This window comes from Bos taurus, chromosome 21, assembly GCF_002263795.3.
Source record: "Bos taurus isolate L1 Dominette 01449 registration number 42190680 breed Hereford chromosome 21, ARS-UCD2.0, whole genome shotgun sequence".
NCBI lineage: Eukaryota > Metazoa > Chordata > Mammalia > Artiodactyla > Bovidae > Bos > Bos taurus.
In genome coordinates this window covers 52,952,373-52,972,632 of record NC_037348.1, presented here as the reverse complement: position 1 = coordinate 52,972,632, position 20,260 = coordinate 52,952,373, and positions in this window count along the sequence as shown.

Genomic DNA, 20,260 nt, shown 5'->3' with positions numbered 1-20,260 from the left:
TAATAAAATAAAATTGTACATAGCACTAAGATAAAAATTGATTCTGTTTATACGAATCAACAGAAATATTTTTGAAGAATATGTCAAGAGATAAAAACATTTTTGTGACTGTATACGTTATTCAGAGCTTTAAAAGGGAAATATAAACAAAATATTGTTTAAAGATGTATAAACATGATGAAATAAAAATATAAAAAAGTAAAATATGAATTAATCACAGCATTCAGATTACTGATAAATTCATGAATTTAGCGAAATTTAACAGTGAAGTAATGAGGGAAATACACAGATTTATGATATTGGTGGAATTCCAGTTCATGGAGTTATTTTTTTAGATGTTAATTTTATTATACTTTGTACTTATATATATTTATAAAGTGATTAAGTGGAATGGGTTTAAATATCATACTAACAGTGTTGTAATTCAAGAGATGGGGAATACCAGACCACCTTCCCTGCCTCCTAAGAAGTCTGTATACAGGTCAAGAAGCAACAATTAGAACTGGACATAAAACAACAGACTGGTTCCAAATAGGGAAAGGAGTACCTCAAGGCTGTATATTGTCATCCTGCTTATTTAACTTATATGCAGAGTACATCATGTGGAAATGCTGGGCTGAATGAAGCACAAGCTGGAATCAAGATTGCCAAGAGAAATATCAGTAATCTCAGATATGCAGATGACACCACCCTTATGGCAGAAAGTGAAGAGGAACTGAGGAGCCTCTTGATGAAAGTGAAAGAGGAGAGTGACAAACCTGGCTTAAAATGCAACATGTCAAAAACTAAGATCATGGCATCTGGTCCCATCAGTTCATGGCAAACAGATGGGGAAACAATGGAAACAGTTACAGATTGTTTTCCTGGACTCCAATATCACTGCACAGGATGCCTGCAGCCGTGAAATTAAAAGATGCTTGCTCCTTGGAAGAAAAGCTCTGACCAACCTAGACAGCTTATTAAAAAGAAGAGACATTACTTTGATGATAAAGGTCTGTCTAATCAAAGCCATGCTTTTTCCAGTAGTCATGTATCGATGTGAGAGTTGGACTATAAAGAAAGCTGAGCGCCGAAGAATAGATGCTTTTGAACTGTGGTGTTGGAGAAGACTCTCGAGATTCCCTTGGACAGCAAGGAGATCAAACTAGTCAATCCTAAAGAAAATCAGTCCTGAATATTAATTGGAAGGACTGATGCTGAAGCTAATACTCTACTCCTTTGGCTACCTGATGTGGTGAATTGACTTCTTGGAAAAGAGCCTGATGCTGGGAAAGATTGAAAGCAGGAGAAGATGGGGATGACAAAGGATGAGATGATTGGATGGCATCCCTGACTCAATGGTCTTGAATTTGAGTGTGCCCTGGGAGTTGGTGATGGACAGGGTAGCTTGGTGTGCTGCTGACCATGGGGTGGCAAAGAGTTGGACATGACTGAACTATTGAACTGACTGAGAACTACATTGAATTCATATCATCCTTAGCTAAAACATCAAGATGCAGTGCCCACTTGGAGCATATCATTGTTAACAGTAGTAGATTACACAAAGCTATATTATCTATACAAGTACAAATAATGTATCTCACTGCCACTTGTGAGATTTCATTTTAGATTGTTATTACTTTTTTAATGCTTTTAAAAATTTTGATTTTTTATTGGAGGATAAAAATTAAAATTATGCTTTACATAATTTTGCTGTTTTCTGTTAAACCTCAACATGAATCAGCCATATATCCCATCCTTTTTGAAACTCCCTCCCATCTCCTTCCACATCCCACCACTCTAGGTTGATACAAAGCCCCTGGCTCAGGAAAGTCAAATAGATTGTCACTACTTTTAATCCCATAATATTTCTGAGAAAAACATATGAAGGAGTAGCACTGTCAGCTCTCTTGGGGTTTTTTTGTTTGTTGGTTTTTCTCCTTGTCCCAGCATCATCATTACATTCAGACCTCAGTTCCCAAACAGGAATCTGTTATAATCTACTTATCTACTCTATGAGAATATGAAAGTAAAGGTAAGTATTCTGGATAATAGACCCCAGAGTCAATTTAAGCACTCTTATAGAAACTGATGAAACAGGTAAAATTTCTACTGCGTTGTCCAGCTTATTGATCTTTCACTTTACTTTCAGGTCATTTGAAATGTAAGAGCTGCTGTAGATCCATCTGCTACTATTAATTAACAAGTTAGCTTTTATAGGGAGAAGGCAATGGCGACCCACTCCAGTACTCTTGCCTGGAAAATCCCATGGATAGAAGAGCCTGGTGGGCTGCAGTCCATGGGGTCACAAAGAGTTGGACATGACTGAGTGACTTCACTTTCACTTTTCACTTTTATGCATTGGAGGAGGAAATGGCAACCCACTTCAGTGTTCTTGCTTGGAGAATCCCAGGGACGGGAGTGCCTGGTGGGCTGCCATCTATGGGCTTGCACAGAGTTGGACACGACTGCAGTGACTTAGCAGCAGCAGCAGCAGCTTTTATAAAGTCATTTTTTTTTTAAATTTCTCAGATAAAAAGATAAGGATAAATAGAAATAAAATCTCTAATATTTTATCCCTACAGCCCATTGAATCATCTTTAGTACCCTATCTTTGATGACAGTGATGTAGCAGATTGAACTGTTTTATGTATCAGAACATTTTCATAGATGATTTTCTCTCTCTTCATTTCTTCCCCTTTATGACTCCTCAGGTTTTGGGACTGAGGAGAAATATCACTCTGTCAAAACTTTGCTCAGATTTACCCATCTAGGCATCTACTAAGAAAGTAAGTTTTGAGTATCATCTCTGAATAAGCCATCTTCCTAGATAACAGAGATAGCATTTCTAGTATGTTATCCTTCACAGATAACATTTTAAATGTTATGAAGGAACAGTTCTTAGCATGGATACCATTTGTGTTTCTGGTATGAGTCAAAGCCTACCCTTATAGAAAACCGAGAATTTGGGACATATTCTCACTAATGCCTTTTTTAAAAACATGAAATAAATGCATATATGTAGGGGGATGACTTAACAAAATATTAAACATAGGCTTTGAATTTCTTTTGAATATTAATAGGAAAGGATTTAAAAGCTATATTCCTTGAATACTGTTCACATAAATAATTTTATTTGAATTGCTTCTGAAACATAAGTAGAATATTCCACATTCCACAATGTGGCAGTGATTGTGTTTCTTTTACATTCTCATCATTACAACTACAAGATCTAAACAGGGATTCATATATAGAATATTATCAAAATTTTTTGAATGATTGAGTGAATGAGTTATTTTAATAAGTGAATTAAAGCAGTATCCAATTAAAAAGAAACCTGATCTTTAAGAGAGAGAAATACTCCTGCAGTAGTTGCATTAGCTAGTGTTAATTAACAAATAACTTTTGTGAAAATGATTAAACAACAAATAATTTGAAATTCCTTAATGATTTTATTACATTAGGGGATATTTTAGGAAAACAAAATTAATGGAAAGCAGAGGGCAGTTTTTAGTAATTTATATAACACTATTATTTATATATAAAAGACTCACATATGAAATATGTTCTACGATGTAGTGGTTTTCACAAATAAAATAGCTATTTCACCTTACCTGGCTTCTGAGAGACCTGTATGCATGTCAGGAAACAGAAGTTAGAACCAGACGTGGAGCAAGGGACTGGTTCTAAATTGGGAAAGGCATGTGTCAAGGCTGTATATTGTCACCTACTTATTTAACGTATATGCAGAGTACATCATGCTGGACTGGATGGATCACAAGCTGAGATCAAGAATTCCAGGAGGAATATCAACAAACTCAGATCACAGGTGATACCACTCTAATTGCAGAAAGCAAAGAGAAACTAAAGAACCTCTTGATGAAGGTGAAAGAGGAGAGTGAAAAAGCTGCCTTAAAACTCAGCATTCAGAAAACTAAGATCATGGCATCTGGTCCCATCACTTCATGTCATGGAAAGTAGATGGGGAAAAAAGGGAAACAGACTTTATTTTTTTGGGCTGCAAAATCACTATGGACAGTGACTGCAGTGAAATTAAAATAGCTTGTTTCTTAGAAGGAAAGCTATGACAAACCTAGTCAGCATATTAAAAAGCAGAGACATCACTTTGCCAACAAAGGTCCTGTTTAGTCAAAGCTATGATTTTTCCAGTACTCATGTGCAGATGTGAGAGTTGGACCATAAAGAAGGTTGAGCGCTGAAGAATTAATACTTTTGAGCTGTTGTGCCAGAGAAGACTCTTGAGAGTCCCTTGGACAGCAAGGAGATCAAATCAGTCAATCCTAAAGAAAATCAACCCTGAGTATTCATTGGAAGGATTGATGCTGAAGCTCAAACTCAATACATTAGCCACCTGATGCAAAGAGTCAACTCATTGGAAAACACTCTGAGGCCAGGAAAGATTGAGGGCAGGAGGAGAAGGAGGCGACAAGTATGAGTTGGTTGGATGACATCATAAACTCAATGGACTTGAGTTTGAGTAAACTCCAGAAAATGGTGATTGACACCAAAGCCTGGCGTGCTGTAGTCAATGGGATTGTGAAAATTTGGGCATGACTTAGCGACTGACAACAACATAATAGACTATAATAGTATCTATCTTTCATGATTTTGAATCTTTTTCTAAATTATGGTATTTTCATTTAATGATTGCCTTAGGGCTGTAATTATGGAATCTGACTTACTGTTTAAGTCACCAATTATATCATCACAAAACCAAATTTTATACTAGGTGATTAATAAGTTGTTGTTGAGTTCTGATTTCTATGAAATAGAAATAAGCTATCTTGAATTATTTCATATTGTTACTGATCCCTGAAAAGTCTACATTGAATATATTTTTATTCTTTCTTTCCTTATAATTTTCTTCCACTGTTTTCTGCTTCTGTTTCAAAATACTCAGTTTACTAACTTCAGCTTGAAATTAATGTTAAAATATTCAACTTTTGCAGGGATTCTTTGGTCCAAGGAATGCTGTGTGTGAGAGGATTCAATTTGCTTAGAAGTTCCTCTGGGAAGTACCAAGTTAGTCTTATTTAAACATTGCTGTAATTATGTTTCAGTATCTCGTCAGTTTCTGGTCTCTTTAGAAGTCTGTTTGCAATTTTTCTATCATGAAAAGAAAATGTAATTCCAAGAAGTCACATAGTCACAAGGATTAAACAACTCGAGCTGGAAATTAAGGAGATAAATGCCCCTTTACACTCTATTCAGCATAAAAGTACTTATCCAGTTCATCAGAAAATTAATATCAATTCTTATGACATACTAGGATACAGATATGCTTTTTATTTCAAATTAACAAATCTAAAATTGTTACTACTATTACAATTTGCCACTCATGAAACAATGCATTTTTTCTTATTTCTCTCTTTTTATTTTTATTCATCTATTTCTTCCATTTCTCTTTTTCTCTGAATTACCTCATAAACTCAGAGAAGTCACCTCTTACAGTGACTTGCCTCAGGAAAGTATCCCATGCTAAGTATCTGAAATGATCAACTAGTTTCTTAAGCTTTTTAATGACTTTCTTAATCAGAAATATCTATTGAAAGTGAAAGTGAAATTTGCTCAGTTGTGTCCCACTCTTTGGGACCCCATAGAGTATGCAGTCAATTGAATTTTCCAGGCCAGAATCCTGGAATGGGTAGCATTTCTCTTCTCCAAGTGATCTTCCCAACCCAGGGATCGAATCCAAGACTCCCACATTGCAGGTGGATTCTTTACCAGCTGAGCTACCAGGGAAGCCCAAAAATACTGGAGTGGGTGGCCTATCCCTTCTCCAGTGGATCGTCTTGACCCAGTAATCTAACCAGGGTATACTGCATTGCAGGCGGATTCTCTATCAGCTGAACTACCAGGGAAGCCTTAAGTACTTATATTCAAATCAAAATAAGAAGCAATGAGGATGTTCATTAAATATATTGTTTGTCATCCCAACATCAATTTTAGCCAACCCATATGGAAGAGTTTTTGAAATCAGATTGTATCGAATGACACCATTGATTTGAAGCTAGGGCCTGGTTTTTCTAAAACACTGATTCTCAATATGAAGCAATACTTCACCACCATCTACCATTTCATGGGTTTCACATTTGTGCAGTCATATAGGGTCCCTTGTTTAGAAGAGTTCATGATTGGCTTAATGCTCTGTTGTTACCATCTTGAAAATTTTAATGATATCTCAACATGGAGTGTGTATTCTCATCTTGCTCTAGGTCTTGAAAATCGCATTGCCTGTCCTGGCTCCTGAAGATGTTCAGGAAGTGTACTCATGTTTGCCTTTCACAATGACTGAAGGTTGTTAGTGATTTTCAAAACCCAGAAAGCAGAGATGGTAAATGTTCTGAAATGCACCACTTTAAATGTTAAACCCATAGAGAGAAGCGCTGTTGTAAACCAATCAGGATAATTCCCAAATTCTTTGCAAAAGTAATTGCAGTGGACATGAAATATATGACTAAACCAGTAAGATCAAGATTGCAGCATTTCTTTAACATTGACTGAGTTACAGATAGTGCAAGGAATGAATCTTTGGATTTTTGCTTAATATTATTAAAGGGTATGGGAATCATTATATTTTTTCTTTCTCTAAAGGTAAGCAATAAGGCATGTAGTTTCAGTGGCTATAAACACACAGGGCAGAGCTTAGAATGGAAGATGACTGAGCTGAGAGGACCAAAGGAAGAAAAAAAATTAAATAAAAGAGGCATAACCCAGGTTAAGACACTTAACTCCTAGCTTTTTTTTGATATAATGTGAGCAACTTGAGTATGGCTATTGGCTCCCTGTATCCAAATTTTCTTTACTATTAGAATTTAATGCCAGAGTACAGTTATCAAAGAAAGAAACACTAATAGGAAAACCACCTGGTGTGAAGCATTGAACACTGATGTCACCACTGCATAGGGTTAGAACTTTAGCAGTCATGGTTATGTGGTGGAGTGATAGTTTGTGCTGCTTTCTGTTGTCCCTTGCAGTTGCAATCCATCTTGACTGTTTCTGTGTTTCACTTTGTTGAAAACATTCATGGTTTCAATTTCCTCTGACCTTCAATAATTTCTTAAGTGAGTTAAGAAACAGACCTGAATAAAATCAAAAAATGAAGCAAATACATCTGTATCAATCAGTAGAATAGTCGTTCATCCTGATAACAGTGGCTTAAATCAGTAGAAATTTGTTTCAGTCTCATGGTACTTGATGTAATTTCTATGACCCTCCAAGATTTATTACTGGATTGTCTGGAAAATGTGTTCCCTAAAGATGGTGTGCCTGAGGAAAGGGGCTTCCACCCAGAGGTCAGTAGTCACAACTAAACCTGTGACCTCAAATCATATATAATAAAGATTGAAATATACAAGAAAGAATTTAAAATATTTGACTTGGATTGTCACTGCTAATTAGGGTTTAATCAGATTATAAGGAAGCTTTGTGAATTAGCTAATTTAAAATTGGTTTTAATGGTAAGCCAAAATATTATTGCTTTAAGAAAAGAGACATTAATTTGTTGTCCATGTTTGTTTGTATAAGTAATCAAAGGCTAGTTTTAGTGCCATTTCTCAAAGTTCTCAGGGATCCAAGCTTCTTCCAGCTTACTTCACAACTGTTCTTGGTGTTTGGCCAAAGTCACCAAGATCCAAGATGGTAACATCTACGTTTCAGGCCCTAGAAGAGACTAAGGAACAAAGCAATAGAGAGAAAATTGTGAGTGCTAATTAGTTCTTAAGAAGTATGGAAACTGATGTATGCTATTTCTCTTTCATTCTACTGTCCACCGTTTTGTCACATGACCAAGCCTAACTGCAAAAGAGTTTGGCAGTCTTGTTCTCAATCAAATACTAACATTATATATAGAGGTCAAAAGGGATAGAGTGGGAAGTCCAGCAGTCTTTGTGATCAACACCATAAATTAGTTGAAAAAGCAAGATAAACAGTTTTAACTCTAGGGGAAAAGTAATGAATTAATTTTTAAGTGATCATTAACAAACAGAATTTTTAAATACATAATTTTATACATTTTACTACACAAACAACCAAAGGGAGTTTTTCCTTATATCCATACTTACCATGGTGCCTTGTTTTTCTTTGATTTTAAGAAATGGATTTATACATAGATATTTATAATTTTCTCATTATTCTCCATATCTTGAAGCTAAAAAATTTTATCTTAGGTCTCTATTTCAGTTTATTTCTGCATTTTAATTTTTGTGCTTACTCTTTAAAGCAGATGAATATTTATACAAATGCAGTCTTTCATTCAAGAGTTTTGAGCAAATGCATTATTTTGAAAGTGCTACTCAAAATAATATCGTTGTGCAAAACCAGTTGAATGTAAAATTCTTCTTTTAAATAATGAATGAAAGTATTTTGAATCATTCCTAAATAGGTCACACTTCTGTCAGAAAATAAATTATGTTGATTAATGTTACATACTCCATTTAACAAACATTGGACAGGTTGATTAAAGAAACTTTACCCTGAAGAGCTACTAATGCTATTATTATAGTTGACTTTATGACAACAGCTCTATAATTCTATTTCCCCCTTTTTTTTATTTTATATTTTTTGAATTATGGAAATATAATAACACATTTGTAAGAGACTTGGAAAGTACAGAACAAAGTTACATATAGTTCTACTATATATTAAAATTATTTTTAAAGTAGATAACCTAAGATATTAGTTGGAGTTTCAATATCAAACTCTCAAAAATGAATGGAATGAATATACAGAGATGGAGAAGGCAATGGCACCCCACTCCAGTACTCTTGCCTGGAAAATCCCATGGATGGAGGAGCCTGGTAGGCTGCAGTCCATGCGGTCGCTCAGAGTCGGACACGACTGAGCGACTTCCCTTTCACTTTTCACTTTCATGCATTGGAGTGTTCTTGCCTGGAATCCCAGGGACAGCGGAGCCTGGTGGGCTGGCGTCTATGGGGTCGCACAGAGTCGGACACGACTGAAGTGACTTAGCAGTAGCAGCTGTAGTAGAAGGATATAGTAGACCTGAAAACCACCGTGAACCAATTCAACATAAGTAAGATTTATACAGTTTTCACACAACAGTAGTAAACAAATTCTATTGAAGTTCCCATATACTATAAACTAGGAGACACTGGAACGTATCCAGGGACATAAAACAGGATGCAAAAATTTCATGGTCTAAAAGTATTAAAATCATACCAAGTCTGTTCTCTATCACTGTGGAACTATGTTAGAAATCAATATCAAAAGATATTTGAAAATAACCCATATATTTTTAAGTGCTATATAATATTTACCAAGAGAGATCTTTGACTTAGCCATTGAAAGCCTAAATAAAGTTAGAAGACTGCAAAAACACAGAGGGCAATTACAGAGAAGAAAGCATTTATGTAAGAGATTAATATCAAAATGGGAAATTAATATCAAATATATTTAAAAGCCACATACATTTGGAAATTAAATGGACAACAGTTGTATTTTATTAGTTTATTTTCAGAGGATAATTAGTCTAGAAAGTCATAGAACTTTCAGAATTTTAGAGTGACACATGAATGTAAAGGTTATTATTTAGTTGTTACTAAACCAAGAAATGGGCTTTCCTGGTGGCTCAGTGGTAAAGAATCTGCCTGCCAAGGTGGGAGATGCAGGTTTAATCCTTAGGTCTGGAAGATCCCCTGGAGAAGGGAATGGCGACCCATTCCACTGTTCTTGCCTGGGAAATCCCATGGCCAGAAGAGCTTGGTGGGCTACTGTCCATGGGGTTGCAGAAGAGTCAGACATGACTTAGCAACTAGACAACAACAAAATCATAGATGATATAAGTGATTTTTCCCAATTACTAACAATAAAGGAAAATATGAATAAATTTGAGAACATATAGTGTTATCTTTTAGACGACAATATCAGAAAGAATATGAAATGAACATCAATTGGGAAAATTATTCCAAAAATTGTACAGCAAAAAGAGTATATGTGTATGTGTGTGTGCATGTAGTAAAACTTACTCCTGAATATCTGAATACATCTTTGAGAATATGAAAAGGAAGTGATGCTTGGGAAAACAGTTGAAAACTATGGTGAAACAAGTATTATATAAACAATTCTAACACCAAAAATATAAAGTTGGTCGAAGATGTGATCGATCTCAAAGAAATAAAGATAAAATATTAGTAGAAATAAATGAAAATTTTAATATTACTATTAAAAAGATATAAATGAAAATGTTAATTGAAATTTAAATTACAGTTAATTCCCTCTCAGTTCAGTTCAGTTCAGTCACTCAGTTGTGTCCAAATTTTTGTGACCCCATGGACTGCAGCACTCCGGCTTCCCTGTACATCACCAACTCCCGGAGCTTACTGAAACTCATGTCCATCGAGTTGGTGATGCCATCCAACCATCTCATCCTCAGTCATCCCCTTCTCCTCCCGCCTTCAATCTTTCCCAGCATCAGTCATCATCTGAATTGATTTTGGAGATCAAGAAAATATCTCTCACTGTTTCCATTGTTTCCCTAACTATTTGCCCTGAAGTGATGGGACCAGATGCCATGATCCATGATTATATGGTGGAAGTGACAAATAGATTCAAGGGATTAGATCTGATAGACATAGTGCCTAAGAACTATGGATGGAGGTTCATGACATTGTATAGGAGGCAAGGATAAAGACTATCCCCAATTCCCTCTCAGGAGCATATTCATAATGAAAAATATATAGTATAAGTCCCAGTTTAAATTCAATCCCAGAGAAGGGCAATGCCAAAGAATGTTCAGTCTACCTCACAGTTGCACTTATTTCACATGCTAGCAAGGTAATGCTCAAAATTCTCCAAGCCAGGCCTCAATGGTTTGTGAACCGAGAACTTCCAGATGTTCAAGATGAATTTTAAAAAAGCAGGGGAACCAAAGATTAAATTGCCAACATTTGTTGGCTCATAGAAAAAGCAACAGAATTCCAGAAAAACATTACTTCTACTTGACTTTGCTAAAGGCTTTGAATGTGTGGATCACAAAAAACTGTGGAAAATTCTTAAAGTGATGGGAATACCAAACCACCTTACCTACCTCCTGAGAAATCTGTGTGCAAGTCAAGAAGCAACAGTTAGAACCAGACATGGAACAACAGACTGGTTCCAAATCGGGAAAGGAGTACTTCAAGACTGTGTATTGTCTCCCTGCTTATTTAACTTATAAGCAGAATACATCATGTGGAAATGCCAAACTGGATGAAGTACAAACTGGAATTAAGATTGCTGGGAGAAATAACAATAACCTCAAATATGCAGATAACACCAATCTAATGGCAGAAAGCAAAGAGAAACTAAAAAGCCTCTTGATGAATGTGAAAGAGGAGAGTGACAAAGCTGGCTTAAAACTCAACATTCAAAAATGAAGACCCTGACATCTGGTACCATCACTTCATGGCAAATAGATGGGGAAACATTGGAAACAGTGACAGACTTTATTTTCTTGGGTTCCAAAATCACTACAGATATTGACTGCAACCATGAAATTAAAACACTTGCTCCTTGGAAGGAAAACTTTGACAAATCTAGACAGCATATTAAAAAGCAGAGACATTACTTTGCCAACAAAGGTCCATATAGTCAAAGCTAGGGCTTTTCTAGTAGTCATGTGTGGATGTGAGAGTTGGACCATAAGGAAGGCTGAGCACTGAAGAAGCAATATGTTTGAACTGTGGTGTTGGAGAAGACTCTTGAGAGTCCCTTGAATTGCAAGGAGATCCAACCAGTCCATCCTAAAGGAAACCAATCCTATATACTCATTGGAAGGACTGCCACTGAAGCTGAAGCTGCAATACTTGGCCACATGATGCAAAAAGCCGATTCATTAGAAAAGACCCTAATGCTGGGAAAGATTGAAGGCAGGAGGAGAAGGGGATGACAGAGGATGAGATGGTTGGATGGCATCACTGACCTAATGGACATGAGTTTGAACAAGTTCTGGGAGATGGTGAAGGATAGAGAAGCCTGGTGTGCTGCAGTCCATGGGATCATAGTCAGACACAGCTAAGCAACTGAACAACAAAATAATTCCCTTTGAATGGCAGCAATGTCTTTATGCTTGAAAGAATCCTCACTTCATTAAAAGCTGAAAGATTAAAGATACAATATTTTACTTGTTTTGACAGTCATTCAGATCCTATGTTCCATTTCATTTTTTGTCATAATATAGAAGGTGGCATGAAATACAGAGGAATTTGGCTATAAGTAAAACAACATTTGTTATAATTTCCAGTTTAGCAGCATGTTTACTTGATAACTACCTACCTGTTGTTTTGTTTGTTTTTAAGTACCACATTTCACACCTGGTAGTCCTATAACACTGCAAAACTCCAAATAGCTTTATTTTTATAACTCTTCATTTCAGAAGTTCTATTTGGCTGTCTTATCGGTGCTTTGAAGTTTTGTAATGTCTTTAAAGAAAACAACAATGACAACTTTGGAATAACTTTAAAGAAATTGCTTATTCTTAAAAGGATGCAGACCTTTGAATTTTCTCTTTAAAAAAGAGAGGTTTTTTGATATATTAAACTGCCTATAAAATTGAATGTAGGTTTATATTGTCGCTAGAAAAAAAATGTAGGCATTTCATCCAAGATAGTGAAAGGGAAGTTCATGGAAATGTTTTCCAAAAGAAAATGCATTCACAACTTGTATTACTCATAGGCGCTCAACGACACTCTGTGGAGTATTGCTTTGTGGTCTTTGTCCTAATGTTCGGGTGTTGGTGATAATAAGTTAGTTGTTGGTGGGAAAACATGTTTTGTTCACATTGAACAAGTTTACATCAGTGAAATGGGTAAAGATAATTGTAATTTAACAGATTATTCCTTTCATACTGTAATTCATTGATACAAGGTAATTATACAATACAGATCCTTAGCTTATCAAAATATGTAAAGTGGGGAAGGTGAATAGAAATGTTAACATTCAAAAGTCATTCCATTTATTTCACATACCTAAAGTTGTATAAAGGCATATCCTTGACTTACAACTTATTTTAGGCAGAAGCACCAGTGAATTATAATTTGAACTAATAAGAAGAAAACAAACATGTCAATAAATTGGTATGTAGATGTGAGATATTAGAAAAAAACATAACCTTCTTTAATACTACATTGATATATTAATTCCTCTATAAAGTAATTAAACTTAGAAATGTCATGCATAGTTTGTTTTCAACATAGCTATTTCTATGTAATTTCATCCCACTATTGAAAACTATAAACATTTATTTCTACTAGGAAAATACCGGTGTTTATTATTTCCTTAGGCAAAGTTATATGCTGTGAATGAGATCCGGGGAACAAAGAAAGAAAGGTAGTGCTTTTACAATAGTCTAGGCCTGTGCTCTCCTTTGTGAAATAACATGATGGCACTCTCCCTTCTGAAGGAACATCACACCCTACCTTCTCTACTTTCAGAATCCTTGGTACATTACTCAGATTTTTCAGTGGTAGACCACCAATTTATTTTCCATTCTTATGACTTGTAAAACATACAACATGTATTCAAACATAATATTTGAATCAAATTAATTTATCTAAACCAATACAAATATAGTAGATGTTTAAACATCTACTATATACAGCATACCTGGGGAGTACAAAGTAAACAAGACATCCTTATCTATTATGGAGACATATCTAATAGGTAGATAGATATCTACTCCAGTTCCCAATGATTATCATAAAATTGTATGTATTATAATGAAAATGTATTTTAAAACCCAGTAGGAGTGTTAAAAACAATGCCTTTAAGCTAATTTGGGGAGTTTGTGCAATACTTTACCAAAGCAATGAAATTTAAATTGAGACTTACAGTAGAAGTAGAAATTTCTGAAGCATATGGACAGCTAGTATATTGATAAGGAATTCTCATGAAGAACAGATGCTTATTCAATGATTTGATAGCATCAAAAAATCCAGTATTTCTCAAATTGCTGGAGCATGCACTGCATTTGAAGGGCATATTATCAGAATTAGTCTTGATAAGAAGGTTGAAATGGATATCTATATATATAGATATAGATATATGTATATATTATTTATTCATTAAACTTTATATTCATGAACATTTATACAGTTGGCTTCTACTCTTTTCCTGCTGGCTCAAAGGTAAAAAATCCGCCTGCCAGGGCAGGAGACGTGGATTTGATTCCTAGGTCAGGCAGATCCCCTGGAGAAGGAAGTGGAAACCCACTCCAGTATTCTTGTGTGAGAAATCCCATGGACAGAGGAGCCTGGTGGGCTACAGACAATCCATGGGGTCACATGGAGTCAGATATGGCTTAGTGATTAAGCAACAGCAACAAATTCTCTGGCCAGACTTTTTTGAAACATGTGAAGCTGATTCCTATCTCAAGAACTTCACATTTGTGCTCTGCATCTGAACTGTTTTTATCTGTTTGTCTCATACCTGGCTCTTTGTCAGTATTTATGTCTCTCATGTGACGTATCCTGTAGTTTCCTGTTGACCATATTTCACTTTTTACATTTTCTTAAGAGTCTCTTAAACAATAAACATCGTTCACTGATTTGTGTATGTGTTTATGTCCTTCTCTCTAAAATATATGCTTAGTGTCAACAGGTGACTAGTTCACATCATTGTATCCAGTACTTCTATATATTAGGCAGTCAAAAATTTCCACTGAAGACAAAATCCTGAACAAAATAAAATCAATATTTTCAGTTAAATTTTTAAGGCCAATATAAGGACAAATATACTATTCCTTATCCAAATGAGAATAAATTTGAAAATTAAACACAAATTACTTTTGATCATTTAAAAAAATCTTTATTTTCAAAACATAGAGCAGGCTAAAAGGACTTCAGCCAGTGTTTACTGTACTAAAAGTAACAATATGATATATAATAATTTGTAAATAATAAAATTAAATGAATTAACATATAATTTTTGTTATAATTTAAAGCATTTTAAATAATTTCCAGGGCAAAATTAAAACACAGCTCTAACAAACTTAGTTTTCTAATGTATACTGACATTTTTATTTTACTGTATATGAGTAGTCATGTCTGATACTATTTTACACATAAAGAGCTTTGTAATCAGAAAACTGAAATTTAGAAGAAAAATATATTTTCTTTCTTATGGTGCTATGAATAATAGAATCACAGGAAAATATTTATTTCATGTATGTTCTTTATACCATCTATAAACATATTTGTTGATTAGAAAGATTTTAGCATTTCTTACTTTTAAGTACAATTGTATATATTAAATATTCTCTGTAGCAGTCTCAAAAATTAGGCTAAAACTCCTGTAAAAAGTAATGATCATTTTTTTACAATTTGCAAAGAAAATAAGGGACCACATTTCCCTCAGTTGTTAAACTTAGCTGACAAAATAAATACATGTTTTATCAAAATGTCATATAAAATTATGACATTTAACATTTTATTAAATTTTATTATGAATACAATTTAACATATGTGTTGAAATATCAAAGAAGATCTATAAATTTAAAGACCTCTAAGGCTAATTCACCCAGAAACAATATAAACACAACAAATTCAAGACAGAAAGGAACTATTTGAATATGATGGTGGTGATAGTCCTGTATACTCAGCATTGTTTTGAAAACTGCTTTTTCACAGTAGACATTTTTACTTTTTTTTTTTTTTTTTCCTGGCTGGCTGTCATGGGGAATTTAAGCAATTCAAAAATCAGAATTTCAAATGCTTCTGTTGATAAACCCAGTTACAGTACAACTGATTCTGTATGGTTATAGGAGGGAAATTTGTGATGAGAAGAATGAGTTTTGTTAATACATTCCTCTGTTTTATCCACCATATACTAAACAATCTAATGTGACAGGCAGTTATTACAAATCTGCTCTTCCTTTTGTGTATCTCACCACAAGCCTTTGGCTTTACAAAATCTAAGCTCTGAGCAGGATCATGAAGTTATCTTATTTATTCCTTTGCCTTAGATCAGTGTTCCCTTTAATTATTCCAATGAGAAAGGGAATGGTACATCATCACCTATCTACTCAGTGGCATTGAGACAGGAGATAAATAGGTCCCCCCCAGGGTAAAGCAATTGGAGATTCATTTCCTGTGAACTGAAACTCCAAGTTGAGAATGCATGTGTGCATACTTAGTCGCTCAGACACTCAGTCGTGTCTGACTCTGCGATCCCATGGACTGTCTATCCCATAGGCCGGATTCCTGTCTATGGGATTTTCCAGGTGAGAATACTGGAGTGGGATGCCTTTTCTTTCTCCAGTTGATCTTCTTGACCCGTGGATCGATCCTAGGTCACCAACATTGCAGGCGGATTCTGTATCCTCTAAGCCACCAGGAAAGCCTGAAACTCCAAGATGAGAATAGCAGGACAATTAAGGGAGGAGGCTGGGCCTTACCTAGACCACATATTTCTCATTCTTGAAGTCAGGAGACCTCCTCAACCATACATACACAAGGAGTGATGCACAAATGCCCACAGGCCTTTGCAGTAGGATCCATATTGGCTAAGAAATGCACGTGCACATATGGAACGATCCTGAGATATGTCAAATATGGACTGTGAACCAGGCAAATCAAAATGATTAGCCAAAGAAAAACCAGAAGAAATGCACCATATAAGTGATTTAATTGGCCCAAGGGTGCAACACAGGGACTCTTCCTCTGAATCTGCCCCTATGTCTATCCACACGTAGTGTACTCTTCCTGTTCTTTGTTTCAAAGTAATGGTTCTGTATCTGGGCCATAAGTGGCTTCATATAGGGGCTTTAGAGGTTTCATAAAGTCCCTGATGCTGGGAAAAATTGACAGCATATGGAGAAGAGGGCATCAGAGGATGAGATGACTGGATGACACCAGTGATTATTATTTTTCTTTCTCTATTTTTGAGTACCCTGCCTAAATATTTGGCTTTTATAACACCTTGAAGATTCAATAAAAATAAAAAGTAACACAAATTTGTTAATTAAGACTCCTCCAATTTCTTTATTGTTTCCCCTCCTCCCATGGGTCACAGTATTCTTTATTTCTATTTTAGTACATCTTATGTTATATGCTGTAGTTACTTGTGAACATGCATTTGACAGTGTTGTAAGCTATGACAGCATCTTTAGAAACATGGAGAGTTTAGAATAAGGTCTATTTTGGGTTTAAAATTTAGAAATAATAGATAATTAGTCAACTCAAAACATACAAAATAACTCTAAAGACAAGTACAATCTAACCAGTTTGAGATTCTACAGTAAACAAACTATGACAAAACCTAACTTTAATAATTGCATTAATCAGAATGAGAATGTTGATCAGAAATAGAAATGCAATAAAAACTGTCAAAGTAGTGAGGCAGAGATGAAACTGATAGAAGTGGCTTTTAGGGAATAGAAATCTGTACCCCAACATGTCTTTTGATTGCAGATTTTATATTTCTGGTTGTATGCTAATCCAGTTGATTTAGTCAGATACTGGTAAGGATGTAAAATGTAGAGCATGATCTTTTTATTTTAATTTTATGATCATTAAGCAATCTTCTATTTATAGTTGTTTTCCACACATAATATGATTTCATATAGAAAATATTTAGAAAAGAAATTTAATTTCTGCTTCTTTGCCAATTATATTTTACTGTTCACTTAATTTATTTTTATTATCCTTGTAAGTGTGGGTCATATTATCCTATCCCTGATGACTTAGAAGCATCATTCTGACAAACTGAACTTTTATGTCTGCAAAACTAAGAGAAATGCCTTCCGAGATATTTTGGGATACAATCATGTGGTCCTTTGTAGGAAACTACTCTGAAATCTTTGTGGACCATACATTCACTCCAGTACCTGTCTCTCTGAATTGTTTTATGCTTCATCTCTTGTAATACATTGCCAACTATTTGAAAGTAGAGCTATTAACAGTTTTTCTTATTCACTTAGGACTCATGTATTTTCTTATTCAATAAATATTATTTGAAGGTTTACTATATTTCAGATATTCTTCCAGATTAACTGAAAATCAAAACATGGTAAAACAAAAATGCTTACCCTCACGGACATACCTTGCAGCATATGTCATATATATAATATGCAATAGACATGTTTAACATGTAAATGATTTACTATATTGGGAGATGAAAGTAGAAGGAAGACAGTAAAAATTTCATTTTATAAAATGGAAAATCAATAGATGTTTCCTATAGTTGATGAGTCATGGAACAAGAAATTGAGGTACAAGTATATTATTTTAAATTGCAAAGGCACAGAGCTTGCAATTTCAACTCTGACACTTAAAGTGTTACTCTCATTTTTACAACTAGAAAAACAGTGAACAAATAAAAAGATGAACCTTTTTTTTCCTTGAATTTATCTAATAGATGATGTTGCAGAACAAACTACCACCTAAAAATCTGAAGAAACAAAGGACTTTGATACAGCTGAAATCAGCTAACCTGGAACAAAAGAACTGAAAATGTGAACCGTTGGGTTTATTTACATGCTAATTTTAATAATTTGATGGAAGCTAAATATAGACTGACATAAGACTATAAAATTTCTAAGAGCCAAAGTCTAAGGGATGGAATTTACTTCCAACAACATCACCAAGTTCTCTTGGTGAACAGCTGAGAAATATCCTCTGTTAGCTTGGCATGGGAAGGGAAAGAAATAATTGAAAAATAAAATTCAGTAAGAGCACTCTCCATTTAAAAAGGCCTGTCCTATAGTGTAAAGGCTAACAGAGCCTTATCCCATGGTGGCAATAGTGGTAAAGAACCTACCCGACAATGGTGAAGACATAAAAGATGCAGGTTCTATCCCAGGCTCAGGAAGATCCTCTGGAGGAGGAAATGACATCTTGCCTGGAGAATCCCATGGACAGAGGAGCCTGGCAGGTTATATATAGTGCATAGAGTCACAGAGTCGGACACAACTGAAATGACTTAGCACATATCCAACCTGGAAGAAGGTATTCTCTTGACTCCAGGTCCTGCTCAACAGTTTTTTGTTTGTTTGTTTGTTTCACCCAAGGACAAGGGAGCTAAGAATGACTTGTAAAAAGTCATAGCCCAGGGACAGATATCCATTACACACTGAATTTAATCATAAGATTGTTGTAAAAAGAACAAATTCTGATCCCATGTTGGAACTGTTTCTTTGACCTACTATTCATTGTTGTTGTTGTTATTATAATCATACATAATGGCTCAACTTGGAGGACCCTACTCCTCTGCCTGACTGTTAAAGTGCCTTTATTCAGCTCACAAAGAGATAATCTGACCCTGCCTACCAGTGAATAGCTGCAAGAAAGAAGAGATTAATACATCCCTTCCAAAGGCTGACCATTCCTGGAGATGTTTTTCAAGACCGATGGCCCTTTTTACTTTACTTCCTTATTTCCCCGCCCTTTCTATTCTGCCTTTTGAATTTAGTTTCTCATCACTTCTCTCTCTGGTTTGATAAAAGAATCTGGCATCCAGACCCTGACAAGATGGTTATTTTGAGACATTAGTCTGTCAGCTTGTCTGTAGGCTGGCTTTCCAAATTAAGTTGTATCCCTTGCCTCAACACATCATCTCCGATTCATTGACTTGTTCTGCAGAAATTTGAGCAAGCTTGGACTTGGTAATAACATCACTGAATTCTCTTGCACCACACCACACCATCACTTCAACAAAGCCCCAGTATTAAAAAAACATAAAATAAAAAGATATAGCTGAAAGAGCTGCAAGGCAGACTCTTAAGAAAGCAGAAAGAAAACAGGAGATGCAAGAATAGGAACATTAGAGGGATTTGAATGATTTGGGTACAGAAAAGATTAAAGATAACTCAACTCCTACCCAAAATAACATAAAACCTTACACTTCAGCCCTCTTAATGTTAATCCCTAAAGTCCAATATGTCCTTTCTGAATTAAAGCAAAAAAAAAAAAAAAAATTGAAAAGCATACTAAAAATGCAAGAAAAAATTTGAAGATACAAAGCAAATGGAAATCACACCTAAATAAGAAACAGATTTTGAATCTCTGTAAAATGTAAAATAATCAGGATTAAAATGTTAAGCACTCTAATGAAAAAGATACTATGCAAGAAACAATAGGTGATGTAATTAGAAAGATGGATAATCTGAGAAATAATCAAAGGAAGAACTAAAAATTAAAAATAGTGCAACAGAAATGAAGAATGTCTTTGACAGCTCATTGGTAGGATGGATAAAGCTGAATCAGTGAGCTTGATGATAAGTGAATAAAAAGTTTCCAAAATGAAAGGTGAAGAGAAAAAAGTGTGA